The following is a 13,292-nucleotide window of genomic DNA, read 5'->3' on the forward strand; positions in this document are numbered from 1 at the left end:
AGTAACGCCAAACAAAGCATTGATTTCGTTTGCTTGGCTTAAAATATGTTAATATTTGCGCTACAAGAAATGATAAAACTTTATGAGTGTTGAAGTTTTATGATTGTTAAATAGGAAAAGATTTTCATTGACTTCTGGTTTGGGATACTTGCTAGTAATCATTGATCGCAGGAAAAAACATTAATATGAAAGCAATTTTTGATGATGAATCAGAGGCAAGTAGTTGTTACTTTTTATTTTTATATAAAAATATCGATATTGCAAGAAAATTTTAAGTCCTTCTTGCGGGGTTTTATGAATGAGTAGAAAAAAGTATATCGTATATGTTTTCAAACATAAAAGACTATCATTCATTACTTTTGAAAGAATAGCAACCGCATTTTACGGCTTTTGTTTGTTGGAAACGATTATGTTAATAGTTTGGCTTGTCAGTGGCAGTTTTTATCGTTATATTTTTAACATATTTTTAGAAAATATATTACAAATATAACGTATATTAAAAGTATTTGGTTGCACGTTAACTCTTTAAAGTTATTTTACCGTTAAGGACACGGAAAGTGCAGTTATTTTTTATGCACAGTTAAATTACGTTAGTATAAAAAGCGTTCCAGAAATTAGATCAAAATATTAATAATCAAGTTGATTGCTAGTCAATTTGCTTTTCAGTAAACTAAATGTGTTCTGACCACAAAATTTAATTAAAACTTTATGTTTTAATTAAATTTTGAAATATTAACCCATTTTAGGCCAAGGATAGAAATTTTGTAAAATGCAATGTTATTTTCATTGAAATATGTTTAAATTACATTCATTAAGACAAAAAATAAGTTTCGTGCTTGAAAAATAATATTTTATTTAAGAAATAAAATGGTGCGTTTACGCACCATTGGCCGAATCAATGAACATTTCGTTTAGTTCTACGCTTATATTTTTAATAGAAACATTCGAAGCATTTTGAATGCAAATGGACTTTGTATTTGATGAATAAATTAATCTTGTGATTTTTGCACACTTTACATCATCTGTTGGCTTTTTTTTCCATGCCCATTTATTGTATGTCCGATTCTATCAGTCCCTACTTTTATTAGTTGAGCTGTGGATGATGGGCAACCTTTTTTTGAATGGGTAACTTGTAAGGAAACTTCACCAGATGGATTGTTCTTGGATTTAGATTTTAATTGGGTAATAGCTATATAAGATCTATAGTCTATAAGTGTTTCGAGCTAGTTAAAATTCTATGTATCTTCCAGAAATTCACTATAACGCTATCAATGATGTTTATAAATAGTGGCCACCACCTTTTCTTACCTTGAATCGATGCGGTATTTAGCTATAGTATTCTCATGCAGGTCTACACCTGTCATATGCTTATTGTTATCCAAAATAATGTTGAGTTGTGAAATCACAGCATCTTTTCTTGAGCCGCGATGGCTCAAGGGATAGACCATTCGCCTTCAAATGAAGCGATCCCGGTTCGAATATCGGTGATGGCTATTTGATACGAATCCTCATCCGGCTGGCACTGACCACACTGCTGACGAAATATTCTCAGAGGTAGATAGATCACGGTCCCTTTGCAGTCAGGCTAACCGTGGGAGGTTCTCTTGGTTTCCTCTCCATGTAACGCAAATGCGGGTTAGTTCCATCAAAAAGTCCTCCATGAAGGCGAATTTCTCCCAATACTTGATCCGGGAATTCCATTGTTTTCTGTGTTGGGTTCAAAATTGCAAGCCTACGGAGTTGAACATTAGAAGTCGTAAAGGGCAAAATGGCACCGTTAAGGGCAAAATGGCACCGTTATTAGTAACAATTGTTACCACAGCATTGTCGTTCCATTTTATTGCACATGTTTCTGTATCCTTGCTGAAAGCAATATTGTAGAAACCCCGATGTTTTCTTGTTTTTTCTTCTTCTTATTTGTGCAGTCGTCCAATATACAACCACCTATGAGATTTTCGCGAGCTGTGCCACATGCAAAGAAACCTCAAATAAAGTATAGGAGGAGAGAAAGTTATCAAAACTTATATTTTTCCATCTCAGATATTGAAACAACGCTAAGCAACTTCAGAACAACACTTGCTCCTTATGGCATATCTTGTCGAACACTGTTAGCCTCAGCACAATAAAACACTGATTAAAATAAAAACTTAACAATAGAACTAATAAAACTCTGAATATACGACAAAACTTTAATAAAACTCTGAAACCTTGCATAAAAAGTGGATTTTCAAATTTCACCTGTTTTGCATGAATTCGGCCAAAGGTGCGTTAACGCACCATTAAATTTGAATGAAATTTTTTTAATTTTTTTGTGATATTTGCTTTATTTCAATTTTATTTACATAACTTACAATTTTAACCCATTAAAAAAACATATAATAAATTGCAAGTGGAATAATTATACGCTTTAAAAAAATGGACTTTTTCAATAACCATTTGAAGTTCAAAAATTAGCGTGTTTTAAAAATTTCCCAACAGAAATTATTTACTCCAATTGAATTACAAATATTTTATGGAAGTTTTCAGAACCCTTCTAAAGAACAGAAAAATAAAATTATAGAAGAATATTCGCCACGGTGTTAATAAAAAATTACTTATTAAAATGGTGCGTTTATGCACCATTGGCTAATTTTCATAGTAATCACTAATTGAAAACAATTCTTAAAAAAGCCATAATTAAGTTTTACTTATTTTAGTGTAATTAAAGTTACATATATTTAAGTGATGATAATGATTCTATTTAATAACTTAAAGCATTTTTAGCAATAATGAAATGAAAGACAGTTTTTTTCAATATTTTTTTTTATCACTTATGGACAAAGAGTAGCTTTTCAAGGAATGCGTAATGCAATATTTCTGTTTAAAAAAGCAATTTCTATATTTGTTTGCTTAGATATTTCTCATTTTAACAATTTATGATACTTCATTTCTACATTTTGTTCAGTTGATAATTCATCATAACTTATAATAACCAAAAATAATTTTTAGCAGTTTTATACATTCTAACCTACGGACAATTTAGTAATAAGGACATAATGTGAAACTTAACGTTCAATATCACCAAGCATGAGTTCAAGCATGAGTTAAACAGATTGTCTTGCCGGATAAGTTATGTTATGTTACTTAAATAGAGTATTTAAATAAATAAAAAATATTGAATGGGATAGAAGCTTAAAAGTTGCTTTGACATACTTACAAACATACTTATAAACATACTTTACTGAAGCCATAATACGCAAAATAACATATTCGCACACAGTGATTCCGGTCCAAAGGTGTTTTTAAATCTGAGTTAAAATTCCAAATAAATTTAATCTTTATATGAAAATTCTTCCAAATAATCAAAAGTATCATTTTTTAAAGATGAAAAATAATATAAAATTAAAAAATACGTTTTCAATGTGGTAAACAGCATTAAAATATATCACAAATCATTCAAAATAAATGCAGAATTTTTAATTTTCGGTAAATGTTTTTCACCAGAATGTTAAAATAGGTAGAAATATTAACCTGATATTTACAATAGCAAATTGACATCTCAATTAATGCATATAATCATCTTACGAAATCTCGAGTGTTTTGCAATCAGTTTAAGTAATGTATTTTAAACAACAAATCTCTTATCAAACTGCAGAGTATATCAAATCACTTATAAATAAACATTATCTACAGAAACTAATTAAAATCCTCGAATGCATATCTTTGACATAAGGATTCAACAAATCTATAAATATTTATAGAAAAGCATATTTAAAATTAATTTAATCAATAAAATTAATCAATTTAATGAATCTAATAAAAAATCAATTAATTAACTAATCTATTTTTAAAATCATTTTAAAATAAACCCATAGAATCAATTTCTAATAAACATTTCAGATGCTATAAATACATTTTGTACGGAACGAAAATTTTCCTATTTCAGTGTAAATCATTTAACTTAATGAAATCCACAATTAAAAATATAAAAAATTATAAAATTTTTAGAAATAAGCTTTTTATAAATTTTTCACTTGAGAGATAATAAGAAAAATTAAAGATAATCATTTTATAAAAATTATGCTTTATGAAATCAAATTGTATAATTATATATCGTGAAAACAGCGACTCAAAGTTTCTAAATTTAAGATTGTTTAAAACGGTTTCAAGTCTAATACTTTAGAGCCAAAGGTTTCGTTTACCTTTACAAAAATTTTTAGGACCAAAGCCGTAATTCATTTTATTTTTTATTTCATAAATCACGCTCCATTAAGCTGCTCCACGATGAATGGGAATTTAATAGTGTTGCCACTTTTAACACCTGGTGTGTCAAGTTTTTTCGCAACTACCTTTCGGTTTAATTTTATCGAGTGTTGTCAAACTTTGACACTTCTGAAATTCAAACGTGTTATTTATTGAAAAATAGTTTTTTCTTCGTGTTTTCGTTCGAACATTTTTTTTTTCGTTTTCTTTATGGCAAAGTAATTAATTTCCAATTTGTGCTTTCTATTCATTTAAAAAATTGTGTTTTTTCTTACTGTTTACGTTTAATAAAAACTTTACCGAGAATGCTACATTAATTTATTCAGTTTATTGAAAATACACCTTAATTATCTCTCTCATTAATTGATCTGAAGTTTAATGTGAAATAAAATTATTATTAAAGGAAATTTAAATCTTGAGTTTGCTGATTTTACATAAAAATTTCACTTCTATTCATAATTTTTGGAAAATATTTAAATTATTGTATTTATTATTTCAATTTTTCGTATTTATCATATGCATATTTTAGGACAAAGCTAAATTTGTTTAAAGTATACTTTGATTTAAGAAACTAATAACTCTGTTGAAAATGTTTCTATGATTAATCAATTTGTTTTTCATTAAATACGGCTTACAACCATTCAAAGGCCCACTAAATATGTAAGCTTGCAAATAAATAATTTCCCCTTATTTTTTAATTATTAAAGTTTAGCTAGAAACTGTAGTTTTTACTCGCTTTATTGAAATACTTTCTTATGACAGAGTTCTTCATGATAGAACTGGTCAAAGCATCCCGAAACTCAAAGCAAGTTTTTTTAATCTAATTAATTTAAATTTTTTAAATTAAAACGCATTTTATTAATGCAATACGAAGATAAAACTACGTTAACTTACTAATATTATAAGACCTTTAGTTTATTTAATTGAAAATTAAAACCTTATATTGCAAGTACTGAAATGACCCAAATAGATGAATTAGCAGAACTCTATTTTAAAAGTTCTTTTTGCAGCCATTTTGAAAATTATTTATTTTATTTCGTCTTTCAAACGCACAATGATTGGATCGTATGTAAGACATCTAAAATTATAAAAAAAAATATGAGGTGAGCAGAATGAAAGCTAAACCGAGCTAAAAGTATCTTTATGACATGCAGAATACGGAGAAGAGCATAAAATATGCATTTACATCCGACATGAGTTACTCACTTTTGAACAAAGGTAAATGAAATACAGTAAACAATTTTTAGCGTGTATATTGCACACCAGCTTTGTCCAAACACAGAAGAAAAAGGTATAATCGAAACTACCGAAATACGGTAAAATCTACAGTATTTTTGGCTTTGCGGGAACAGCAAAAACTTCGGTAATTTCTACAGAGGTTTGGTAATGATTTTGGTAAAATTAACAATGAAATTTAGTTTCATAATCTGTGAAAAAACTGGGAAAATGTAGTAGAATTCAGTAATTTTATCCTGATATCTTAGACAGGCATGGAAACCATTAATTAGGTTGAATTCACTTTTCAAATTGTTTTGTATTTTTTACTGACCTTGTAGTAATACAAACTGTAATTTTTAAAAACCAGAATTTCCGATAAACCGTTATATGAACGGGAAAATTACCAAATGAATGGTTTAAGGAACAATGTATTTTGGCTTCATTAACTAGAATTATGATTTTTTTCAACAGGAATATCATTACAAAACATTATGGTTATTTTAACAGGTTTTTTTTCTTTGTGAGCGATTGCGCACATTTGAACAAAAAAGTTTTTTTTTATTTATAATTATTTTCATAGTCATAAATAATTTATTCCGAAAACTCTCCGGTATAGTTCTATGAGTTAAAGAAATTAGTTTTTCCTATTAACTATTATATTTTTTTAGTATAAAAAATATTCAGTTTTCATTAAAAAAAAAACAGTCAAAAGCACCATTTACATTATATCTTCTAAAATATTTACTAGAATTTAGAGTAAAAAAATATTTACTGTATATATAGAATTTCCGATAAATCGTTATATGAACGGAAAAATTACCAAATGAATGGTTTAAAAAACAGTGTATTTTGGATTTATTAACTAGAATTATGAGTTTTTTCAACAGGAATATCATTACAAAACATTATGGTAATTTTAACAGATTTTTTTTCTCTGTGAACCATGCTTTTTTTATTTATAATTACTTTTATAGTTATAAGCAATTTATTCAGAAAACTCTCCGGTACAGTTCTATGAGTTAAAGAAATTAGTTTTTTCAGTTAAATATTATATTTTTTTAATATAAAAAATATTCAGTTTTCGTAAAAAAATGGTCAGAAGCACTATTTCCATTATATCTTCTAAAATATTTACACATTTGAGCTCACTACTCGTATCACTTTAACTCAATACTAGTAACGTTTGAGAAACTCGCATGGCAACAGTATTCAGACAAACCTCAGCTAATCAGCCGAAAGAAAGTAGTTTCGTGAGACTTTCCCAAATCTCTTAATAACCCTCATCTGAATGATCTGAAAACAACAGAGTTTCCCCCTCCCAAAAAAAAAAGATTTTCAAAAGAATTGGGAAAAACTGGAGCTGGAAAAGATGGCACTCTAAACGAGTGAAGGAGTTTTGGCACACGAAATTAAGTGCTTTAGGGCATTGTCAATTCAGCAGAATACTTAAGACAACGTCTTCTCAGTAAATTAGTTTGCGAATGTTTTTATTCTTTTTATTGGTCTATATGTTCCTTAAGGTCATTTTTTTCATGAAAAAAAACTTTTTTAGGTAATGCACACAATATATAAATTTAGGTTAAAGTGACACTGTTTTATTAACAAGTTTCATTATTATTACGTATTTTGTTTATCATTGTTTTAAGTATTGATAAATTTCAATTTTTGAATATAATTACAAAATGAATTCTTGAATATTTATCATGCTGTATATATCTTTTAAACACTGCATGTAATTTTACTTGCTTAAAAACTTTTTTGTGACATTTATTGATATTTATATATGCAGATGTAATACATGGAGCTATTGTTTCTGTTACAGAAAACTGAATAAGAATAAATTAAACTTACCTTCTTTTTTACATCGGTATCATTCTTTCTTGCATTTAACTATTGTCATCGACAATCAGTTGAATTTTTTTTTCTGATGATGTAGTTCCTTTATCTCATTGGATTTTAAAATGATTTTTTTTCAGAGATAGAAATGCTTACAGAATGTAGAGACATAAACATTTTAAAGTTGATTTTCTTTAGGGTGTCAAATAAAGTTACCTGTAAATAAAAGTAATCTGCTTTAAACATTCTACTTTTTCTTGATATTTTACATAGTTCTACATTCAGTCAATGATTAACTGCTCAGTACTAAAATTATGATTGAAATTTTACTTCGAAACAACTTAGCATTTTCAGCAATTTAGCTTGTCTTGTTTTTCACAACGTGTATTTAATTTAAAATGTATATTTGATGCTTTTCTACGAGACAATTATAAAATGTTTGGAACAAAGATCGTTTTCATAAAATTAACTAATAATATTAGTAGATAATTTCTATAATTGTGCTTAAAAATTTTAACATTTATCGTTAAATGTATGAATACAGTGCCACTAAAATTTAACGATTTTTAATAATCATTAGAAATTTAAACGTAAGAGGAGTTTTATTCCATGAATCAGTACGAATGCATAATAATCAGATAAATTTTGTATTATGGAGAATTAGGTAAAAGCGTTTTCTTATGTCTTCAATAACTTTTAACTTGTAAGATAGAACTCTTGTTTATGTTTAGAAATCTGTAGAAAATTTTGTATTTCTTTTAAGAATTTAGTTAAATAAAATATAGGAGTGGGAGAAATAGGGTATATTTCTTGCCGTACTCAACACATATTGAAACTGACATCCGATCACCTGAAGCACCAAAGTAAGCACACATTTTTCATCAAACAGTGAATAATAAGATAAGACGCAATATTTATCAAATCTCATCCTAATATAAGTCGTGTATAAAATCCAAATATAATCAAAATCAAATTTTTTTAAATATTGACTATTGTAAAAGTAAGTGAAATAAAGTAAGAGAGAAATTAACATATATGAGTTCGAAAGCTAGTTCTCTAAAGAATAAAACATCACAAAACCTTAAAACCGTAGGAAACCTTAAATTAGTCTGGAAAACCTTAATGTCGTAGATTATCAAACTTTGTCGAAGGCCAAGAGTAAACATTAAAATAAAATTCTATAAATAGTATTTCAATAAAGGTGAATCGGAGGTATATACATTTATAATGATATATTACAATAATAATTAATATTATACGTATAAAAAATTATTTGGTATGAATATTATATCATAAAATATATATTTATATTTTTAATTAAATAAATTATTAAATATATATGATGTTATAAACCAACGCAATAGAAAGAGACTAAAAATATTGTTTTATATATTTTGGTTTGAATGCAGGAAAATGTATTGAGAGTATTTAGTACTATATATAAACAAAACTTTTTTTTATTTAAAAAATTTATTTCTAATTAAAATAAATCTAATTAAAATAAATCTCCCCCTTAAAAAAATAGAGTCTGAGAAATAATAACATTATATTTTAATAATAATAAAGTCATTTCTTAGAGATAAATCGGTGTATTTTCTTAGGTAATTTTCATTAAAAAAAACTAATTAACGTAACTCATACATAGTTTAAAAAAAAGTTATAAATACTATTCTTTAATAATATCTCGCAAGCCAACAACGTAATCTTCTTTTATACCCTAAGAGCATAATTACAACTATATTTCTCTTCAAATGGGCTAGCAAATATTTTCTTCCTTGGAGACGATGAATTTCTTTTAGCAATAAAATAGTAGATTATGAGCAACATAAATTTTGTAAAAAAAAATTCTAATTTAAAATGGAAAAACACTCTTTTCGGTCTGATATTTTTCCGCATCCTCAACCCTGAGGCAGTCAGAAGCACAGTAAAATGCATTCGTAAAGAAATAAATAGCGAATTTCGCCGCTATATGTAGTATTTGAAAAGATAGAAGTAAATACATGTGAGAAGTTTTTCAGTTTTAATATATATAATATCTTNTATTATTAACCGTATATATATATATATATATATATATATATATATATAAATTTCTTCAAATAAAAAGTGATTCCTCTCGGTATATATTAAAGGTATTCCTTTGTCTAAAGATTTAATTTGTTGTTATAAAATCACCTAGATCTATAACGCATCAATTATGTGAGCATAATTTTTATGTAAAATATCAAATATTTTGAAATTAACTGACCCTAGAAAATATTTGACAAATGACATTTTTAAACGAGCAAGATAATTGATTAAATTTTGAAAGTCGACATATACATTTATTACACTTTTATAACACTTACATTTAATATTCTTTCAGCAATTTTCTTCTCTAAAATTATACTAGAATTTTTCTCACGAATTCTCCAAAATTATTATGAAAAAATTAGGATTTTAAATCTTTAAATTTAATGTCCTTGCTAACTTGTAATATCTATTTTTCTACAACTTCACAGATACGCATGTACATTTATTTCTCAAGTGTTTTCTATTTTGATTTAATGATAGATAACTTCAAACCATGCTCTACCATTTTTTTTCTATTTATCAGTATTTAAACTAGATTTAGTTATTGTATTTTAGTTATTTATGGTAATTTTGAGGGACTTTTCTTTTTACAATATAATGTTAAATATTATTTGCCATTTTAAACACCAAAGAAAACTTCTTAAACAAATTTTGGCCTAGCACATGAAATAAATTTTTTATAGTCAACCTAATAATAACGCAATAATTTATTCTAAATTTAGGATTATTTTATTAAAAAGTTCATGATCGATGAATAAATTGGAAAAATGCTGTATTATAAATATTGTAACTTCAAATTTATGCATGTAAAATGCTTTCGATACACTTAGCCTTAAAATATACTTCGTAATTATATATATTTATCAAACATGGGCGTTATTTTCCTTTCATATAATGCCCAGATAATTTTTAAATATTTTTTTGTGCAACTGTGCAAATGCAGCTTTTGCGTGCAACATTAGATCGATGCATTGGAATAAAATAAAAAGAAAATTCACGTATCGTGAGTTTATGGAGGAAAAAAGCATTCTCCATATCTGTAGTCATTTCGAATCCATCTATCATGTGTCCTTTTTAAATGTCAAATCAATTTAGTTTTTTTTCTTCAGAAATAAAATACAAAATTGCTGATAACCAACAGTCTTAGAGATTTTTCTTGATATCCGTAAGTTTAAATTATATTTTAAACCATATGAGGCTGTATTCGGTTTTATATTTAATATTTTTATTCCTGAAAATTTATTATTTTGCATATGAAATTTGTTTTTTTTTAAGGAAAGGTTCTTATAAGTACGTATCCGAAGGTTATGATACATTTAGATAAAATGTGATGCATACATTTTTAGTATTTATTCAAACTTAGTTTTATTTCAAAAGTGAACATTTGTTATCCATTACAGTTCTAGATGTATTTTTATTTCTAGAGAGGCGCATTTTTTTCAGTGTACTAAAAGTTCCTTGAAATAAGGTAGAGCTGGAAAATAATCTGATTTGATATTTGGTTTTCCGAAACGAGAAGTGACTATTTAGTAGAATTTATTCAGTTTAGTGTATTACTTTTATTATATTTTAAAACTAAAAAATACTAGTCAATAAATAATAATAATGTCAAAAATTATTTCGTTTTATTATTTTTTTTGTTTATTTACTTTTGAATTTCGTTTAGAATGCATGAACTTGTGCATATTTAGGAAAATTATTCGGTTTTGAAATGACGTATCTGCACTAATTAACTTCATGCAGATGGATCATAATCTCCATATCATAGTCATATAGTCCATGTCATATTACAACCTTAGAGTCTTTTCATATAGTTCCGTATTTATAGTTTTATAACCATATCAGCTGTAAACGGTTTCAAAACCGTAAAGGTAAAAAATGTTCTTTACCGTAATAGCCTACAATAGCTTTGTAACAAGAATTTCTCAGGATCCCAACAATAAGCCCTCAGTAGGCTTTGAACAAAATTGGACAGGATTATAATAATAAGCATTCAATGTCTTTGTAACTGCATATCGACAAGATAGATCATAAAAATAAGCAATCAATGGCTTTTTGACAATTTTCTTTTAAAGATTTGCAATGAGTTCTCGGTGATTGACTAGCTGGAATTTTTTATGATTTATCTTAAACTGGTTTGATGTACCGTTACTTTCGTAATTAAATCACCATCCATGTTAGGTAAGGAAAAAAATGAAAAGAAAAAAAAGTGTACACATCGAAAAAAATATTGAGAATATTTTTGTTGATAAAGCATGATAAAGCATTTTATTTTCTGGCTGTAAAACATATTTTAATACCTCAGTCCTTTCTGTGAAGTTATATTTAGTATAGACGTGTGACAATGCGTTCCCATGTGGCCAACAACGATAGAAAGCTCACTTGCCCGGAAACAAATGAGACTGAATTTAGAACTTTTTTTTCTATCTTAAGCGCAACCTTGAGAAAACAGCTGCGTCGAAAATAATCAAGATTTGTTGTGAAACACAAAATTGGAGAAAATGAAATTGATGAAAAAGACACCTAATTCGTATCGATGTCGATTTCACAGTAAAGCTTTGGATCTCTGCCAGATGTCGATATCTCAGTCCTAAATGAGGTCAAGGAAGTTCAATTAAGCTTGATTCATCGGGAACAAAAGTGCGCATGCCCAAGCATTACAAAAGCAGACGAGTGTATTTTGTTATTAATAAAGTTTTCTGTTCTTTATTCTTCTAGCAAGAGATAATTTCTGCGCTTTCGGGAAGATACCGATATCCGTTTGTCTTCCTTTTTTTATCAGATGGAAAGACAGTTCTTTATCAGATGAAACATTCGTTGGGTAAAATGTCAATATAATATCGAGTGTTCCACCAGAATTAATCTGTCTGGGTGTTGAAGCACAAATTGCAAAAGACGCAAGTTGCAAGAAAGGAAAAGTAGTTATTCTAATTACTATCATTTGATTTTAAACTTTCTTTATCTGTTAGTCATATATAAATTTCCTCATTCATTGTAACTAATAATTCAATGGTTATCGCTAAATAGATAAAATGTGTGTTAAAAACAGGATAAAGATTTTTTTCTTCACTGCATCACTGCTGGGGAAACAAGTTCGAAGTAATAGATTTGAGTTAGAAGTACCTAATTTTTGTAATCTTTCAGAGAGAAACCTACCTCAGAGGGCAATGGCCCTAAATCCTCAGACAAACTTTTTTTTTTTTAATTGGTGGTGTTAAACAGCTAATCCTTTCGATTATATAATCAACTCTAACCTAGTAATTTTGTTGTCAACCCAGGAAATTAGAGAACATCCGAATCAAGTATTTGTGGAAGACTTTTTGATATTATCATAGTTATACATAAAAGAGGATTCCAGCCCATGATCCATCTACCTCTACGTATATTTTGCAAAAGTAGCCGCTCAGAATTAGAAGCACTATGCAAATCAACCAGCTATCATAAGTGCTTCAATTAACTCGATATGTTTCAATGAAATTTTAAAATAAATTAAAAAAAGAAAAATGCATTTATTTTACCAAATATTTGTTAAATACTTCAAAAAGATGATTTTAATTTGTTGAAATTATGCAGTTTTTAACTATTTAAAATTTATTATGAATTTGTTTTGAATTATGTTAAATTTGATATTTAAACTAGAACACGCGCCGTAAATATTGATTTTGTAAATATTTGGCAAATGTGATTCGAAATTATTTTAATAATTCTCGTATATGCATGTTTTAAAATTCGGTAATATATTGATAAAAAATATTTATTGAAACATTAAGTTTGATTAAAATTTTTCATTATTTCATTACATGTAAGAGGAGTAAAATGCTAAGAAGCAAAACAATAGACATGATAGGTTGATAATTACTACACTGAGAAAAACAGTATGGTCAAAACTACAAGGAGAGTGTACATTTTACTGTGTTTCTGGC

The 13,292-nt window shown here is 27.3% G+C and overlaps 1 protein-coding gene across 2 annotated transcripts in view; it reads right to left on the bottom strand.

Moving 5' to 3' along the window:
- The window catches only part of LOC107438670 (teneurin-m), a 468,170-nt gene that overhangs the window by 341,949 nt on the left and 112,929 nt on the right, over nucleotides 1–13,292 (bottom strand). For both annotated transcript variants that reach the window (XM_043039103.2, XM_071179700.1), the window contains one exon: nucleotides 7,312–7,512. The gene's annotated coding sequence lies outside the window, so the exon portion shown is untranslated. The remainder of the gene's footprint in view (nucleotides 1–7,311; nucleotides 7,513–13,292) is intronic.

This window comes from Parasteatoda tepidariorum, chromosome 4 (assembly GCF_043381705.1).
Source record: "Parasteatoda tepidariorum isolate YZ-2023 chromosome 4, CAS_Ptep_4.0, whole genome shotgun sequence".
Lineage (NCBI taxonomy): Eukaryota > Metazoa > Arthropoda > Arachnida > Araneae > Theridiidae > Parasteatoda > Parasteatoda tepidariorum.